The sequence below is a fragment of the Protopterus annectens genome, chromosome 14.part0, assembly GCF_019279795.1.
Source record: "Protopterus annectens isolate FY-2018-M chromosome 14.part0, PAN1.0, whole genome shotgun sequence".
NCBI classification, from domain to species: Eukaryota; Metazoa; Chordata; order Ceratodontiformes; family Protopteridae; genus Protopterus; species Protopterus annectens.
The window spans coordinates 774,186,404-774,203,621 of record NC_056748.1 but is presented as its reverse complement, the minus strand read 5'-3'; the positions used below and the strand labels follow the sequence as shown (position 1 = coordinate 774,203,621).

Below are 17,218 nucleotides of genomic sequence, written 5' to 3'. Positions count from 1 at the left end.
TCTGGAAACCAGGTGGATACAAGACCTCAAAGGCCTATCAGGCAGGCCCCTTACAGGGTGCCTGAGAGAGTCTAATAGACTCTGAGGGAGGAGGTACAAGAGTCATTGGAACTAGGAGTGATTCAAGAGTCCAACAGTCCCTGAGCCTCACCAGTGGTATTGGTGCCAAAGAAGGATGGCAGCACCAGGTTCTGTGTGGATTACAGGAAATTAAATAGTCACACAGAGGCAGATGCTAACCCAATGCCTAGGACAGATGAGGCCCTAGAGCAGCTGGGTGGGACTAAGTATCTTACAACCATTGATCTTACCAAGGGTTACTGGCAGGTGCCCTTGACTCCCAGTGCTAGAGAGAAGTCAGCCTTTGTGACTCCTTTTGGCTTGTATGAGTTCACAAAGATGCCCTTTGGGCTGAAGAATGCCCCGGCGACTTTCCAGAGGCTGGTAGATCATATCTTAGCAGGAGCAGGAGGGTTTGCCCTTGCTTACATGGATGATATTGCTATCTACAGCCATTCCTGGCAAGAGCATCTTCAGCATGTCAGGGAGGTGCTGGGCAGGCTACAGAGGGCAGGGTTGACCATTAAGCCGAGCAAATGTCAGGTGGGAATGGCAGAGGTCTCCTACCTAGGACATAGAGTGGGGAGTGGTAAGATAAGGCCAGAATCTGCCAAAGTGGAAGCTATTCAGGCATGGCCTGCACCTGTTACCAAAAAAGCAGGTGAGGGCATTCTTGGAGACAGCAGGGTACTACAGAAAGTTTGTTCCCAATTATAGTACCATAGCTGCCCCCCCTCACAGACCTGATAAGGAAAAACAAGCCAGATAAGGTAGTGTGGACCCCAGCATGTGAGCAGGCATTTCAGAAGCTTAAGGAAGCTTTGGGAGGACCCCCTGTATTAGCCAGTCCAGACTACAGCAAAGACTTTGTTGTGCAGGTGGATGACTCAACCTATGGGGTATGTAGGCTGTACTTAGCCAGATTTCTTCAGAGGGAGAAGAGCACCCAGTGGTTTATCTCAGTCGTAGGCTCCAACCCAGGGAGGAATGCTAGGCAGAGGTAGAAAAGGAATGTCTAGCCATAGTATAGGCACTACAAAAACTTCAGCCTTATCTGTATGGAAGAAAATTCACTGTGATAACAGATCACAACCCTCTAACATGGTTAAACAGAGCCAGTCTGCAAAATGCCAAGTTGCTCAGATGGAGTCTGGGGGGTGCAAGCATATATGGCAGTGCAGCACCGCAGTGAGAGTAGCAATGCCAATGCAGATGGGCTCTCAAGACAGGGAATGGGGTGAGGTACACCCAGATAGACCTGACACTCTCAAGTGACGTTTCTCAAGGTGCACTTGAAAAACTTTCTTGAGTCCCCCTCCCCTGGGGGGGGGGTGACGACTGGGGAGAGACGGGCGAAGGTTGCCAGCCTAGTCAAATAGAATTTGATGCATATTTCTATCAGTTGTATAAATAAATGTAAAAATACAGGCTTGTGTTTTTAAATGAAAGAAAACACTGTAAAATGTCAACTTCAAGATTGTTGCAATATTGCCATCTGCTGTAAGGAAAACCAAGCCAAGCATTTCAAATGTGTCTTTTTATGTTGAAAAGATCTTATGAATCTCTTTAATGTTTTTCAATTCGGCTCCAGTGTGGCTGGATGAAGTTCTCATGCCCACTGTTTTAAGGCTAAAGTTTATGACCAGAATTCAGACGTGGAAGGTGCTGTATTGCTCTAGTTTCTGTTAGAATATACATGTGAAATGTCTTCTATTGTTGTAAGTTTCTGTGCAGGTGTTAAATTGCTAAATAATTCAGTCTGTTTGCCTGGGAAAACCTAAGTGTCAAAAATGATGTAATTTGGGGAGGGACCCAGCAAACATGTTTGTTAGCCAAGTTTAAATACTATTTCTCAAAAGAGACTGCAAGCATTTTGACTATGGACATCTAACTTATCAGCACTCTGCCTTGTGCTCGCATGTAAGTTCTAGCACTTCGATTTCTTGGAGGAATAGTTAAAGCTAGTAAAGATTAATTAGGTATTTTTCTTTTAAATTAGACCTGTCCTACTGTATTATTTTAAGTTTCTGTGTGATCTCTGAACTCTTAGATATCTCTGTGGTGTGGTAGTTTTGTCTTGTGTTTTAATTATTTATTATTAAATATTTTTAAAACCTTCTACCTGTGGCCGATTTGTGTAGAGATAAGCTCTAGAGTACACTGCATATTTATAGAGGTTATTGTAAAAGACCACTCTAAACTAAGCCTTGACTGTTAGTCATACTATCATTGGATATTAATCTTGCACAGTAATAATTGGACACCCTTTTAAGGGCCTTTTAGTAGCAAATGTATTAACTGGGTGGTGGCAATAATTACTACTGTATAGTCTGGGTAAAGGAGCACAGTTGGAGAATCTGGGTCAGCCTTTCCCAGGAGTGTCTGTGAAGTTGTATAAATGCTTATCTCAAAGTGTGTGTGTGTTGTGTCAGCTACTTGGCAGGGACACGAAGCACTGGTTGGACAGAGAGGGTACTGGAGGTTTTAACTTGCCCAGTTAGGCTGAGACCTGGACCCTAAAGCTGTGCCAGTGGGGAGTCTTATTGGGGACCTGGTGAGCAAGGGAGCAACCAGCCCCAGACTGACTGTGATCTCTGTGTGCACTTAAGGGAAATTGTACTTTACTCTGTGTATTAGTTATCCTTTTCTCTTCTATGAGACGACCTCCCTGGAGTTAGTAGTGAGGATTGAGGCTCCTTGATTGCTGGGCCTGGGCAAGGTCATCACAAAAAGTACAATTTGTTTTGGAGAATTACTCACCAGGAACCTGGAGCAACAGACCACGATGCTAGCATGGCAAACAAGATCTGAGGGGAGGAGTGAGACAGGGGCATCATGGGTAGAGGAGGAGCTTGGACTCGGACCTGATGCTAGAAAATGCAGCTGTGTTGGATCCATGCCGGATCAGAGTCCCACAGGTTGAAGAACACATGAAAACAATTTCAGATTCATTTTTAGTACAGAAACATTGTGAATACACTTTTTACACCATCTTTGTTGAAAAGACTGTGAAAAAACTTATAATAAAAGCATATGAATGTTTTGAAGTGTCAGTATTGGAAATAAATAAATGGATGCACACAGTGCAGTGGTCAGTACTGCTGGTTCTTATGTCTAAGTTCTGGGGTTAATTTCCTGACTGGGTACATTTCTTTCCATGTTCTCTTGCAACTGAAGGCTTCTGCCAGGTTCTAATCCTTTCCAACTAAAGGCATCCTAATCAGGATTATGGGCTATGCTAAATTATCCCCAGGTCTGTATTTTGGAATTTTCTTCCTCAGAATGTTCTTGAAATTGAGTCTTTCAGGTCTGCATAGTTAAAAAATGAAATAAAATAATTTATCTACAATGAATGCAGAAGGTACATGTTTTCAAATGTGGCTACACATAAATGAGTGAATAACTATGACAGATCAAAATGTGTTTTCCTTTTCCCAAAAGTACATGTATGCTCTAACGGCAGTATTCATAAACATTTGTATACTATGCAAGGTCACCCTGTACAACTTTGCATAATATACAATGACAGACCAGTTTTACTAGGTTTAGGAGACAGATCATGCACTTCTCAAAACCAAACTGACTGGGGTCTAGATCAGAAAAGTTGCCTATGTCTGCAAAAATAAGTGCTGTTAAGACATATTCTATGCTTATGCATACAAAGCTAGCAAGGCCGACAGCCTATAATTATCTGGGTATATAAAGATACCACCCTTGTGTAGGGGAATCACAGCAGCTATTCTTCACATATCAGGCGCAAAACCCTGAAGGAAGGCTGAGGCTAAAGAGTTTAAGTACAGGCTCAAATAATGCATACTTGGCATGATGACAATGCAATCTGGTCCCACGGAAGTATTATTTTTAGCCTTTGATGGGGATTCCAATACTTGTTTCAAGGGAAAGTAAACTTTTAGGGATACTAGGGACAACCATGTGTGTATATGGGGTAAAGTTAGCACTAAATCTATTTGTTAATATGGCTATATCCTTGATATTGGTATACTTGTTAATATTACAGATGAGCTCAGTGCACTGTGGAATCTTATTCCTTAACTTCCTGACATAACCGAAGAAAAAATTGTAATTTCGTCTTATAGCTGTAGCAGACTTGAAATACAAAGTTGAATGTTTATGAATACTGCCAGAGATCTCCTTTAGCCTTGTTTAAAATTTGCAAATATTTTTGACTTTTTTTTAGCTTAAACACTCTCTTACTGAAAGTTTCTCACCTGAAAATGTAACAATATAGCACATTATTAGCCTAATTTGTATTTTTGAATGCAGATCTATCCGTAATATAGTTCAAATACTTTATCACAGGGAGGGCAGATGACACATAGAATAAATTACTAGAATAAGGGAGCTCAGCTTTTTTAAATAGCTTGGGATTACTAGAAAGACGAGATAAGGGCAGGTAACTGCTTTATTCTAAATGCAAAAAGTAGGAGGAATAAACACTCAGATTCCTTCAGCCAGCTAGTTTATATTATGTATCCAGTTTGCAGAATGTTACTTTCAAACTACCTGTATGATCTGCTAGTCGTTCATCTCTCGTTAAATCATCACTGTAAGACAGATTTATTTGACCTACACTTCATCATACACAAGCAGTAAGACATGCTAGTGTGCATGTAGTGCAAATGCTACACTCTGGGGTGCTATAAGGGATTTAAATTTCATAAGCCTGGATGCACTGTAAAATTTGTACAATGCAAACACCACCATGTCTTACTGCACATATTAAGTACAAATGTTTATTTCTGTAGTAAGATGCTGTGATTTCTTTTACTAATGTGTTTTATTACACTTAGGTAAGAAATGACCATCTTTGTAAGATGTAACTAAACCTCAATAATTTTTGCAGCTAAGCTTTGATGACAACAGAAGTTGAACTTGTACTACAAATGCTATTAAACATTCATTAACCACGGAATACTCCCACCAGAAATGCTTCTTTTCAGAATAACCAGGGAGTAATGTCTGGCTAAGTGACTTCCTTTGTCACAGAGAAGGCAAATGGATGGAGATCGAAGGAATCCAACCCAGAACTACAGGAGAAACTTAATTAAATCCTAATCTTAAAAAGTCAGGTAATACATATTTTTTTCATCTTATTCTCTCATGTGAAGCCTTTTGTAGTACATGCAGCTCATTGGTGAACCTTTCCTCTGTATCTTGCATTGGCAAGCATTACTAACTCGTCTTCCTATCATTCCAGCATCTTGAGAAACGCCTCCGTCTGCCAACTTCAGCCAACTCACCTTTCAGTTATAGAGAACCTATAGTGAAATGCAACAGTTTTACATTTTTAATGTACACTAGACTACATCTTCCAGTTTACTTCCTTTGGCTTACTTCTACTATTAAACAACTTGTATACATGCATCTCAACATCCTCATTTCCTGACAAAGTAGCTTCATATTTCTCTTGTTCCATGATAGCCACAGCAGCTTGAGGCTGTCCAGCAGTACATGAGTTGATCTGTACTCAGTAATTATTTCCAGAGTTTATGAATGCATATATTCCTTTAGGATACAATTTTACTATATAACATCCATTCCTGATTAATTATGCTGATTTGAACTCTATGTGCTATGTTTGGTGATCCTAAGCTTTTCTCTACCTGCCAATAAAAAATCAGTACTATCAGCTCTACTGCCAGACTAATTCCATTTCATGAGCTGCTCATGGGAATCATGCTCCCTGCTAATGTCTTTATTCTTTGAGCAAATCAATATATGTATGTATGTGTATATATATATATATATATATATATATATATATTTACACAGTCTTCAAACCTGTACCTACTCTGACACTCATTTTCTTAAATGTAAGTATGCATAAATGGTGGATCAATTCAACAAGCTTCTTAATACAGCCTACCCAGAGAACAGCACACAATTTGGGGTAAGGGGTGGTGTACTGGAATTTACTTTTCAAGATGATGTTACTTTCATTCTCGTGCATCTTGAGACTCCCAAAAAACTATACCCTGGACCTGGTTCTTATTGCATACTCATCTCTACTGAGCCTGTCTAAGCCAACTAGTTGCCTGGCTTAAAGTCAGGCAACCCTGATGGTCATGGGTGTATCAGGGATTTATTTTAAACCAGACGTACCCCTCTCCAAACTTGTGCAATAACACTATCACCTACTGACAAATGAAAGGAGAAGACTGAGGACTGGTGGAAGGGGGTATTCCTATGTGTGGTAAAAGGCTTCTGGCTGTGTTACTTGTTTTATTATGTCTCTTCCCTGACCTCATTGCTCTTGACCTAATACAGGTTCAGATCACATTGATGGCTGCATGAAACTTTACCTTTGTGTGGCCAGAATCATACCTCCTTCACTAAATTGCATTGATGACGTCAATGTTTCAGTGTTAAAATTATGTAAACCTCTAAACCTTTTAAGAAGGTTATCAAGGAATTTTCATGTTGAGAATCAGGGTCAAAAACCCAGTTGCCCGTACAGCTACCCAAACTAAGTTTAAAGGCATACCTCTCAACTGCCCTGAATCCCTCGGAAATTTCTGTTTTGGGGTGCAAAATAATAGGGTGCCATTAATTCCCGAGTGGACCCTCTGAATCCCGATTTTGTTTTATTTACAAATTTTTAGTTGATGCCGACGTCATCACGCACCTTGCAACATCATCAACATGTAGAGGTGTGCATGATAACGTCAGCCTTAGACTTGGTTCAGAAGAGTTAACTTAAAGAAAAAAAAAAGTTGTTTACGGCTGCAGTTGGCAGCCAGTCAATGAGGATATTGCGTTGCAGCATCAAATCGATGTCTTGCATGTCTGGTCCTCCTGGAATCTTATAGAATGGCTGGGAATATTCAAAGACGAAGTAGGAAAAATCAAATCTAGAAGAAATAGAAGCCAGCAGCAGGTAGCGTGGCGTCCACAGACACAGTAGCGGCTAGCAAACATGTGAGAGACCAACTGCACACTACAGTAGCACACCTGCGCAGCGCTCACCTGTGTCTGTCCAGCATCCAATGTGCACAGATTGCAGCCTCACAGAATAAGAAAATTTACCTGGCTTCTCCTCAACAAGGTAAGAGAATAACAAACAGGTAGAATACGTTTGTGACAGTGCAGAGTCAATATTGCATTTAAGAGCATGTTTGCAATGGTACGGGCAACGCTTTCTTTTACCTTTCAGTAGAGTGCTTTGTGATACTTTGTGACATATTTACAGTAATTGGTGTGCTGCAGACAGCAAGCATTTTAAAAGGCAAACTTCTGCTGCATTATTTCATAAGAATTACAAACAAGATGACTCTCCTTAGTCATGCTGTTCGTAATTCTTACAAAATTTTGCAACAGTTACAGAAGTTAAGCTTTCCTTTTAAAATGCACGCAGTGCACACCCCACCAATTACTGTAAATACGTGACCAACTGACAGCAGCAATAACTATTTCATTTTCGGCTAGAGTTGGCAAACAGCAGTTTGTGCAGCAGCATGAATAAGTCTGTCTGTAATGTTTACTGCAAGGGAAGAAAGGGTACTTGCGTATTATCGCAACCACATTATATAAACATGATTTAGACTGCAGTTATGTAGCAATTTGTGGTGGTGGTATTTTATTTCAGTTACCCATATGAAAATGTCGCCACGGAATAAGGTACTGGTATACTGTAGTTGTTTATTGTGCTTTATTTTTTTAAATGCAAGTTTCAGTTAGACATTCACCATCACCTTTTATATACGAAACAGTAGAGCAGCAACCATGTTTAAAAGATGATGGGATGCACCATTAAAAATTCAGCACTGTGGGGGTATATTAGTCCAGCTGTGTCTGGCTGGGGCAGCTAATACATATTCTAGCTTAATAGGTAGCACTTTAACCGTATCCCTTTACTAAACCCTAATGGGAACAGCCAAAAGAAGTGTGGTAAAAACCTGTGAACCTTGCATACTGCTGTGGACCGTTGGGAAGTTTTAGTTAGTTCAAATGCCATTCCAGATCTTAATGATATCTATTCTGCAGGGTGTTTGTTTTTATTAATAGAAATCGCCAACAGCAAAGCCAACCCATTGTTTCTTTATTTAACTAATAATTTTTGGAAGTATGTCACTCAAACGGCAACATAAATCACACAAGCTGCTCAGCTGTGCCTGCATAACGGATGCACAGTCCATTCCAGATGACGATAGTTATCAATTACGTTTCCTTCATTTTATTCTAAACTTAAAAACCAATAACACCAAATGAAGTACAGACACAGATATCCAACTTATTTTCCAAATCTTTGCTAGCTATATATAACATACCTTGGCAGGAGAACGGATTGGAAATGAGACGCATCTCCTGTTCGGAATGTGGTTGTGATAATACGTAAATACCGAAGAAAGTTTGGTCTACGGTGTAAGCCGTGAGATACACTGCATTTAATCTGACTATAAAAGTAAATGGTTGTTTATTTAAAATTTGTTAGATGGGCATAGCTCTCAAATGTCCACATTTTTGTCTCATATTTTTGGTTTGCTCGTCATAAAATTTGTGATTTGCTGGCAAATTCCTGAAGACTGAAGTTAATAAATAATGACAAACGTTTCAGACATATCCTTCAGAAAAAGCATGCTGAGACAAAAATCATCATTCTAATGGCTTTCGAAGTTTGTAAAAGCTATATTTAAAATCCCCCCCACACAAAGACACACATGCGCGTACATTTTAAGCTTACTTCAGATTTAGCAGGTTGAGAGGTATGTGCACCATCCTTGTCACATGCTGTCACATTGCCTGACAGCCCTGATTAAGCTCAAAAATATTCATTGGGTTCTGCCAGTGAAACTTCACCTCAGGGTACCCCTGTAAGGTCCTATACTTCAACCCTCTCATTCTGAGGATGAATCCAGCCCTGACATGGCTAGACAGCACAATCACTATGGTCCCCGAATATTATCCTAACTCTGTTAATGGAGAATCTGAGTCCTCACATCTAAATCTTCCAGAGAATGGTGTCTCTTTTCTATTTGAGAGTATACTTGCAATTACATTTTACTTCCTATCTCCCTGTACAAACAAATATGACTTTTTGATAAGTGCTACATTACTTTTGTTTTTAATTTAATTGAACCAAGACATTTGGAGGGACTTTAATTTAGCTACATGCAGTGTGTTATGTTCTTTGTTTTTTATGAATGTAGTTACTAAACTATAATGATAATTAACAGCATTTCAGGGGGCAGAGCAAGTCTATGTATGCATGTTTGTCAGTGGTTTGAGGGAACCACAGATCATATATTATTATCTGTCCCTGTTTTCCTGTTGTACATGCTTGAATTTTTGGTAATTCAGAGTAAGAGTGCATGTTTTCTTTTGGATTCTAACACTTTATGTTGACATGTTAAGTCATGTCTTCAGAAAGTCAATTGTTTTCTTGTGTTTTTTTTCCCAAGGTAGAGGAGCGGCAATTTCTAATGCTTGCATCAGAAACATGAACGGAGTCCAGTGGTGTGCTTGGTGGAGTAGATTTTCTCTTAGTTAACCAGGGCAGAGCACTGATTATCCTGGATATCTTTTAGGCTCAGCCTGAGAGAACTGCAGAAAAGAACAGAAATAATTGGCAATCAGTGACAAAGAATATGAATGCAAAGAAGCACAAAAGGATTGGGATACATCATGACATACACAATCATATTTAAACCTGGCAAACTTCAATAGTTACGTAACGTTTAATATGTTTGCATAGTAGCATTCAAATATAGTGTAAGCATTCCATAGTGAGAAAATATGCATGGAACAAAGCAATTTACAGTATTTATAATTACTATTCTGGTTATATTTTGTATTTAATATTCTGTCTGTTCTTGGATTTGTTTTTGAATGTTGGTATCCCACAATTCCATTGCAGTGGGAGGGGTTGAATAATTATGTATGCAAATTTTATGTTATTCAGTATCCAGATTATTGGCCAGTAGTACCTACTTTTCATAGGCCTTTGTCCAGATTTTTGATGTTTCCAGGTTGAGAGGTCAGAGCAAGGGAGAGGTTATCCTAGATGTTCTGACTGTAAACACATTGCACTTAACCTTGCCATTAAAGTGCTCAACCTCAGTCAAAAGCTGAGTGTTTGGTTGCTTTTATTAGAAATATTCTGAAGAAAAAAATTATATAATTCCCAATATGCTACTTCTGATGACACTGTGAAGGCATCTTTAAATTAACAGCACATCTCCCAGAATGAATCTATATTAATATATGCATATATTACACATGTACCTGCATACACACACACACACACACACACATATATATATATATATATATATAAATATATATGTGTGTGTGTGTATATGACAGTGTCTGTGTGTAGTACAAAGACCACATACATGCCCTTCTGTTTTATTTTTCAGCAATTTTTCATAAGACAGCCCTTAATTTACCAGAGAAGCTGGAATATAAAAGCAACCAAAACTGTTTGAATCATTTATTTCTTCATTTAGCTACTCATTTTAGCTGTAAATCCTAGGTTCATATTTACAGTTTTTTCTTTAACAAAGGAAGAGCCTCTCTAGAGTTTAAGTATGCCCTTACCCCTAAAGTTTCTTCACACTATTTAATGTAGGACTTTAGGCCCATATGTATTCTATACCCTTTAACCATTTTTTTGTGAAAATCCTTAATGATCAAATCTTTAACCACATAAATAAATATCACCTCCTTATACACTGCCAACACCGCATTAAATTAAGTCACAATACACTCACAGTAGTTTATGTTTTCACTGATAAAATCTGTTATTCCATGAAAAGCAACCCCTATTTAGGTGGTATTTCCATAGATCTGAAATATGATCACAGCTTATCTATTGACTTCAGACATGAGGCCTCAACTCCATATTCGTTTGCTTGGTTTCCGGATTATCTCAGAAAGCAAACCTTCACCGTAACTAACTCAAACCATACTGTGAATTCTGGAACATTCTATTCTGGTATTCCTCCTGGGGTCATTATTTATGAATGAAATAACTCCTCCTATACCTCGCTGATACACCTTAAATTATACCGATGACATAGTTTTGTATGATAAAGATCCTCCTACCTACTATTCACTATTCTACAAAAGAAAATGCAAACAGCTTTCTTTTTTCTCTGTCAATGGCTAGTTAAGAATCACCAGACAATGAATGTAAGACTGTAATAATTTTATTCAGCTTTAACCAAAAACAAACTCTAAATCAACCCTAATATTTACATTCCTAATACAAATGTTATCTAGCAAGTGAACTATATGAACATCTAGTTCTTATACATGAATCATCTACTCCATTTAAAATACACAGAGAAAGCAGTCTAATAAGGAAACATGTCAAACAAAAGGCTGCTACTCTTTCTCACATCAGTTAACCAAATATATATATATATATATATATATATATATATATATATATATATATATATATATGAAACCTACATGCTACTGTTAATGTTGTTTGTCATTTCATCAGTCTTTCCCCTCAATACAAACATGGCTCTATTACTTTTAAGAAGAAAACTGGATTCCTATTACAATAGACATAGCAGTGCTTCTCTCCCCTTCCTTACATTCTAACTGCTAAAAAACATTATTATACCATGATCCCCCCAAAACGTGCACGCTGATTGGCCAGCGTGCCCGTTGTAAATCGAGTTATACTAATGGAAAAGGTCCGTCGCCCGGACTTTTCCATTAGTATAACTCGTTTTAAAACACTGTCTCGCTATGTTAAGTGGGTTAAACATAGCGAAACAGCTTTAAAATAAGCAACGGAGATCTCCGTTGCTTATTTTAAAGCTGTCTCGCCATGTTAAACCCATTTAACATAGCGAGACAGTTTTAGCACGGAGAAGCAAGATCTCCGTTGCTTTTTATGTCTCGCTATGTTAAATGAGTTTAACATAGCGAGACAGTTTAAAATAAGCAACGGAGATGTCCGTTGCTTATTTTAACTGTCTCGCTATGTTAAACTCATTTAACATAGCGAGATTTATAAAAGCAACGGAGATCTTGCTTTCTCCGCTTTTGCTCAACTCTGATGTACTGCGCAGGCGCGGTACATCAGAACTGCCACGGATGCCAGACATCTGCGGAAGGGCAGTAAACAGGCATTATACTATGCCATTATTTAAGAAAAGTAATAGTTTCTTTTCTTAAATAATGTCATGTATAATAGCAATAACCACTTCTGGGTGTGGGTAATGCTAATTTTACCACGGTTGGCTTTGTTTGGTCCCTCGGGCTTGCCTCGGGACCAAACCACGCCAACCGTGGGTAAATTTAGCATTACCCACACCCAGGCGTGGGTTATTGCTATATTGTCCTTCACTTAAAAACAAGCAACGCTTCGCCTTATAACCTTCATAGTAAAAATGAAAAGTATTTCTCCAAAGACCTCCTTCTATCAACACTGTAAAAAGAATTTTCCAAGGTTATTGCAGTTAATCAAAAATTGTTACCCAAAGACATCTATAAAGAACTCTAACGCCCATGCTTCAAGGTGAAAAAACTTTCTGAGCACCTTGTCGATATGGTAATTATAAGAGTATGTTTTGCTAACGTTGGCCTCTGCCTTTCTTCTCAATAAAATATGTGTCAGAACTTTATCAGATTTTAGTGGTAGATATATTTTATTTTGCTTCTGCACGTATGTATATATTGTCATTTTTGTTTTTGTAGTACTTAAAATTGCAGTATTTAGATCTGGATGAATTCATGATAGGAACTTTTAGGATATAACCCACGAACTGTGACAAGCTCAAACTTGAGTTATCTTTTCTTGAAATTTTGCTTATTTTTCTGTTTCTTGATATTTTAATGTTTTTTTTTCTTATGATAAGTTGTACTTCTCCTGCTGTAATGGTGGAATGATTGTGTGCTGCTAATTTAATTAAATGTATACTTATCTCAGTGCCTCAGTCATAGGTTCATAGGCAGGTACTAGGCTATCGGCCCAAGGGCCCAAGTAAGCCTAGCCAACAAGGTTCCCTGGCTTACGCCACCAAAGAAAGTTATTTTCCTGTGCCCCTGTCGAGCAGAGACGCAGAAGTGAGCCCCGGGGTGTATTTCCTATTTCCTATCCACTTATAAAGATTATTCTTGAAGAGTGCTAATGAAGAACTTTGCTTGACATAGATGGGTAGCTTGTTCCAGAGTATGGGAAGTCTCTGGGACAGGAATCTATCCCTCCAGCATGTCCTGTTTATTGTGGTGACAAGGTTTAGGTCCCTAGAATGTGTAGCTCGGAGGGATTGGGATTTCTTTAGGTGTAGCATTTCCAATAGCTCTGGGTTTGACATAGCGTTTAATGTTACGCAGAGATCACCTCGAAGTAGGTGATATGCTACGGAGAAAAGCTGGAGTTTTTTGAGACGGTCAGTGTAGGGTATCTGTTTCAGGCCAGTAATCCTCTTTGTGAGGTACTTCTGTGGCCTTTCCAGCTGCTGCAGATGTCTTGTGAGGTACATTCCAAAAGGGGTGTTGTACTCTATAATGGGACTAATGAGTGTCGAGTAGAGGGGAACAATGACCTCTTTCTTCCTAGATGAGAACCATTTTGTGATGAGGTGTGCCATGTAGAAGGATTTCCTGACTACTGTGGCTATGTGATTATCAAAGGAGAGACTTCTGCCCACATGGGTCCCCAGGTCTCATCACACATTCGGCATTAAGTAGACTGCCACCTATGTGGTAGTTCATGGGTGCAGAGTTTTTACCGAAGGGGATGACAATGCACTTTTTGGCATTGAGCTTGAGGCCATGGCTCTGACACCAGGCATCTGTCTCAGTGAGGCCCTTCTGTAGGATGTCCACATCATTTGGGGACTCAACTATGACTCCTAGTTTGCAGTCATCTGCGAACTTCATTAGCCAAAGGCCTTCTGTGTTGGCCTGTACTTCAGAGAAGTAGATACCAAACAGGAGAGGTCCCAGGACTGAACCCTGTGGTATTTCACTTGTCACTGGTTTGAAGTCAGATTTGGAGTCTGCAACTTTTACAGTGTGGGTTCTGTCAGTGACCCAATTGGCAACCCATCTTGTGACGTAGGGATTTATACCTAGTTTAGTGAGTTTAGCTATAATTCCAGAATGGGGGATGGTGTTGAAAGCCTTGGTGAGGTCAAGATAGGCTGTGTGAACAACCTTACCCTCATCTACAGCTTTGGTGACTGCCCCAAAGAAGTGGATCAGGTTCAGGAGGCATGATCTGCATTTCACAAACCCGAACTGGGTGAGGTCCAGAGTTTGGAGGTTACCAATGTCTTTGTTTATGAGTTCCATGATGATATATTCCATGGCCTTACAGACCAGGCTCATCAGGATAATATGGCGATAGTTCCCGGGATCAGTGGTGGCTCCCTCTTTGTGGAGTGGGATAACTGTTGCTGTGCGCCATTCAGTGGGCACAAAGCCTGATGTGAGACTATGATTGAACATGGTGCTTAGGTAGGGAGCCAGGTCGTTCTGAAGTTAGTTTAAAACGCAGCCTGGGATGTTGTCCAGTCCCATGGATGCTGTGTTTTTGGCTTTAGAGAGTGCAGCTTTTACCTGCATAGTTGTGATTACAGGGACTCTGCATTCTTCCTGTATAAATATAGGCCCTTTGGGGGGGGACGTAAAGTTAGCACTGAACCTATCTGACAAGACGTTGGCAATATCAGTTGGTTCTGTAATTTTCATGCCGTTGTGCTGTAACACAGAGCAGATCTGGGTGCTGACAATGACATTCTTGACATAGCTACAGAATGCTCTGTGGTTGTACCTAGAATCAGTGGCGATTTTGTTTTCGTAGCTAGCTTTGGAGGATCTTATAAGGGAATCTCAGCTTCTTACTGAGGCTGACCAGGGAACTCCTCCACTCATGGGATTTTACTCTCTTTTGCAACAGTTACTTCCTTCTGTTGTAGAGTTTGTTTATGGCAGGAGACCACCAGATTGGCTTCCTTTTTTTGGAGGATAACGTCTTGGTTCTGTTTCGGATAGCACGATCCATGCATTTGTGTAAGTGCTTATAGAGTGCATCTGTGTAGGATTCAGCAGCCGTAACTGTATTGTCCATCTGCATGGGTGTCATTAAGTTTGCCACTTCTGTCTTAAGAAGCATGAAGTTGGCTTTGGAGAAATTTTTTACCATGATTTCCTTAATAGGGGGTGGGGGCGGGATGTGGATATCTAGGGTGATTAGCTTATGGTTGGATATGACAAACGAGAAGTTGACTTCAGGTGTGGAACACCGGTCACTCATGTTGGTAATGACTAGGTCTAGGATATTGTTCCCCCAGGTGGGGGTGTGGATTAGTTGATCCATGGCATTGGAATTTATGAATTCCAGAAAGCGTTGAGCGAAGGAGTTGGTACATGAGTAGTTTTCCCAGTTAATGGTGGGGTAGTTGAAATCACCCATTACTAGGGTGTTTGGTTGAACCCTAATATTTTCCAGTAAACCAAGAAAAGAGGAGTGGGAATCCTGGGGCATGGTGGGGGATCTCTAGCAAGCTACAATTTGGATTGCAGTTTTTCCCAGAGTTAGTTGCACTTGGATAACCTCGGATACATTATGTTGAGCAACTAGTCTGGAGGTGTGGATATCCTTAATGAATACGGACACACCTCCGCCTTTGGTGTTCCGGTCCAGGTTAGATGGCCGAAAAGTGTGGTATGAGTTACAGCCTGGTAATGCAGGGGTGCTCTCTGGAGCCTTGATCCAGGTTTCAGTCACTGAACAGATATCAATGTTCTCCATTTTAAGGAGTGCCTCGAGGGAGTGCATTTTGAGATTTAGACTTCTAGCACTGAGTAGCATTATCCTCAGTTTTTGCTTGCCTGTTCCTGTTACGGTGGTGAATTTGTCATTTGAACCTTGCCTTAAAAAGGCACTATAGGGGCAGCAAGAGCCTTAGACAGTATCTGTAATCCCAGGGGTGACAGGTGCAGGCCATCTCTGGCAAAGCATCTAGGTAAAGAGGAAGGTTGAGTGCTGTAATAATTTGTAGCTTATTTAGTGCTAACAACAAGTTCTGAACAAGTGCTGAGCACGAATAAGCAAATTTAAGTGTTAAAACTAAGAATCTGTACCTGGAACTTGTGGTATATAGGCTACCTGGTGCTTATCACTCCCACTGATAAGCTAGAATGTTTCCCTCCAACACAGAAAGGCTTGGGGGGCTCAGAAGCTTACAAACAGTCCTGGATACAGCAAATCTCTATCTGAACTAGACTAGTTACAGGAAAGGTGGGAAACGAGCGCAAACGTGGGCTTTTAAACCAGAAAGCTGAAAGAGATGGAAGAACTGCCCAAACGGCCAATAAACTACAATTTCTGGGCCAGAAACCACTCTTGTGGTAGATAGGCTACCTAGTGCTTACCACTCCCATTGATGAGCTAGAAGGCTCCCTCCAACACAGAAAGGCTTGGGGGGCTCAGAAGCTGGAAAGGGTCCTAACAGAAGTCAACCCAGTTATATAACAAATCAATAAATAAATTAAACCACCTACACAACAAATCAATAAATAAATGTATTTATGTATTTACTTAATTGCTTTGTTAACCAATATGATGGGCTGATCCACAGATCAAGACCAGTATGGCAAATTCAAATTTCATGCAGTTATATTTAAATACAATATTAATTTGTATTTAAATTTATTTACACATGAATAAACAGAACAGCTGACTGAAAACAGCTGTAGTCTTGCCAGGTCTTCTTAATACAAGAAACCATGCACAATATTGATCTTTTTTGTAAAAAAAAAAAAAAAAAAAAAAAAAAAAAAAAAAAAAGTTTGAATACTTATGAGCTTTCCTTTATTTCTATTATGTTATCAGCAAAAGAAGCTTACATAGTCAACACGGAGTCTAATCAGTGACTTATCCAAAGGTAACATAATTGAGAAACTTTCTGAGGTGACAATGTGAAATATCCTTAATAATTAGGGTGTATATTCTAATGAAATAGGTAGCATTTTTTAAAACTGAGATGCCTTTCAAGGAATACTCAGATCCCTGACAAATGAAACTTCACATGGTTCATTACTAACTGTGTAAAGATACTCTTTACTACTATATCCCAACCGTAACATGCCACACTTACTAGTGATAAATAAGATGTTATTAATAAGTGACCAGTTAAAATGACAAGAGTCCAACAGTTGTCTGAAG

General features: G+C 39.6%; 1 protein-coding gene across 2 annotated transcripts in view; it reads right to left on the bottom strand.

Annotated features, from left to right (window-relative positions):
* The window catches only part of PARG (poly(ADP-ribose) glycohydrolase), a 2,766,579-nt gene that overhangs the window by 1,249,666 nt on the left and 1,499,695 nt on the right, over positions 1-17,218 (bottom strand). The window lies entirely within an intron of this gene.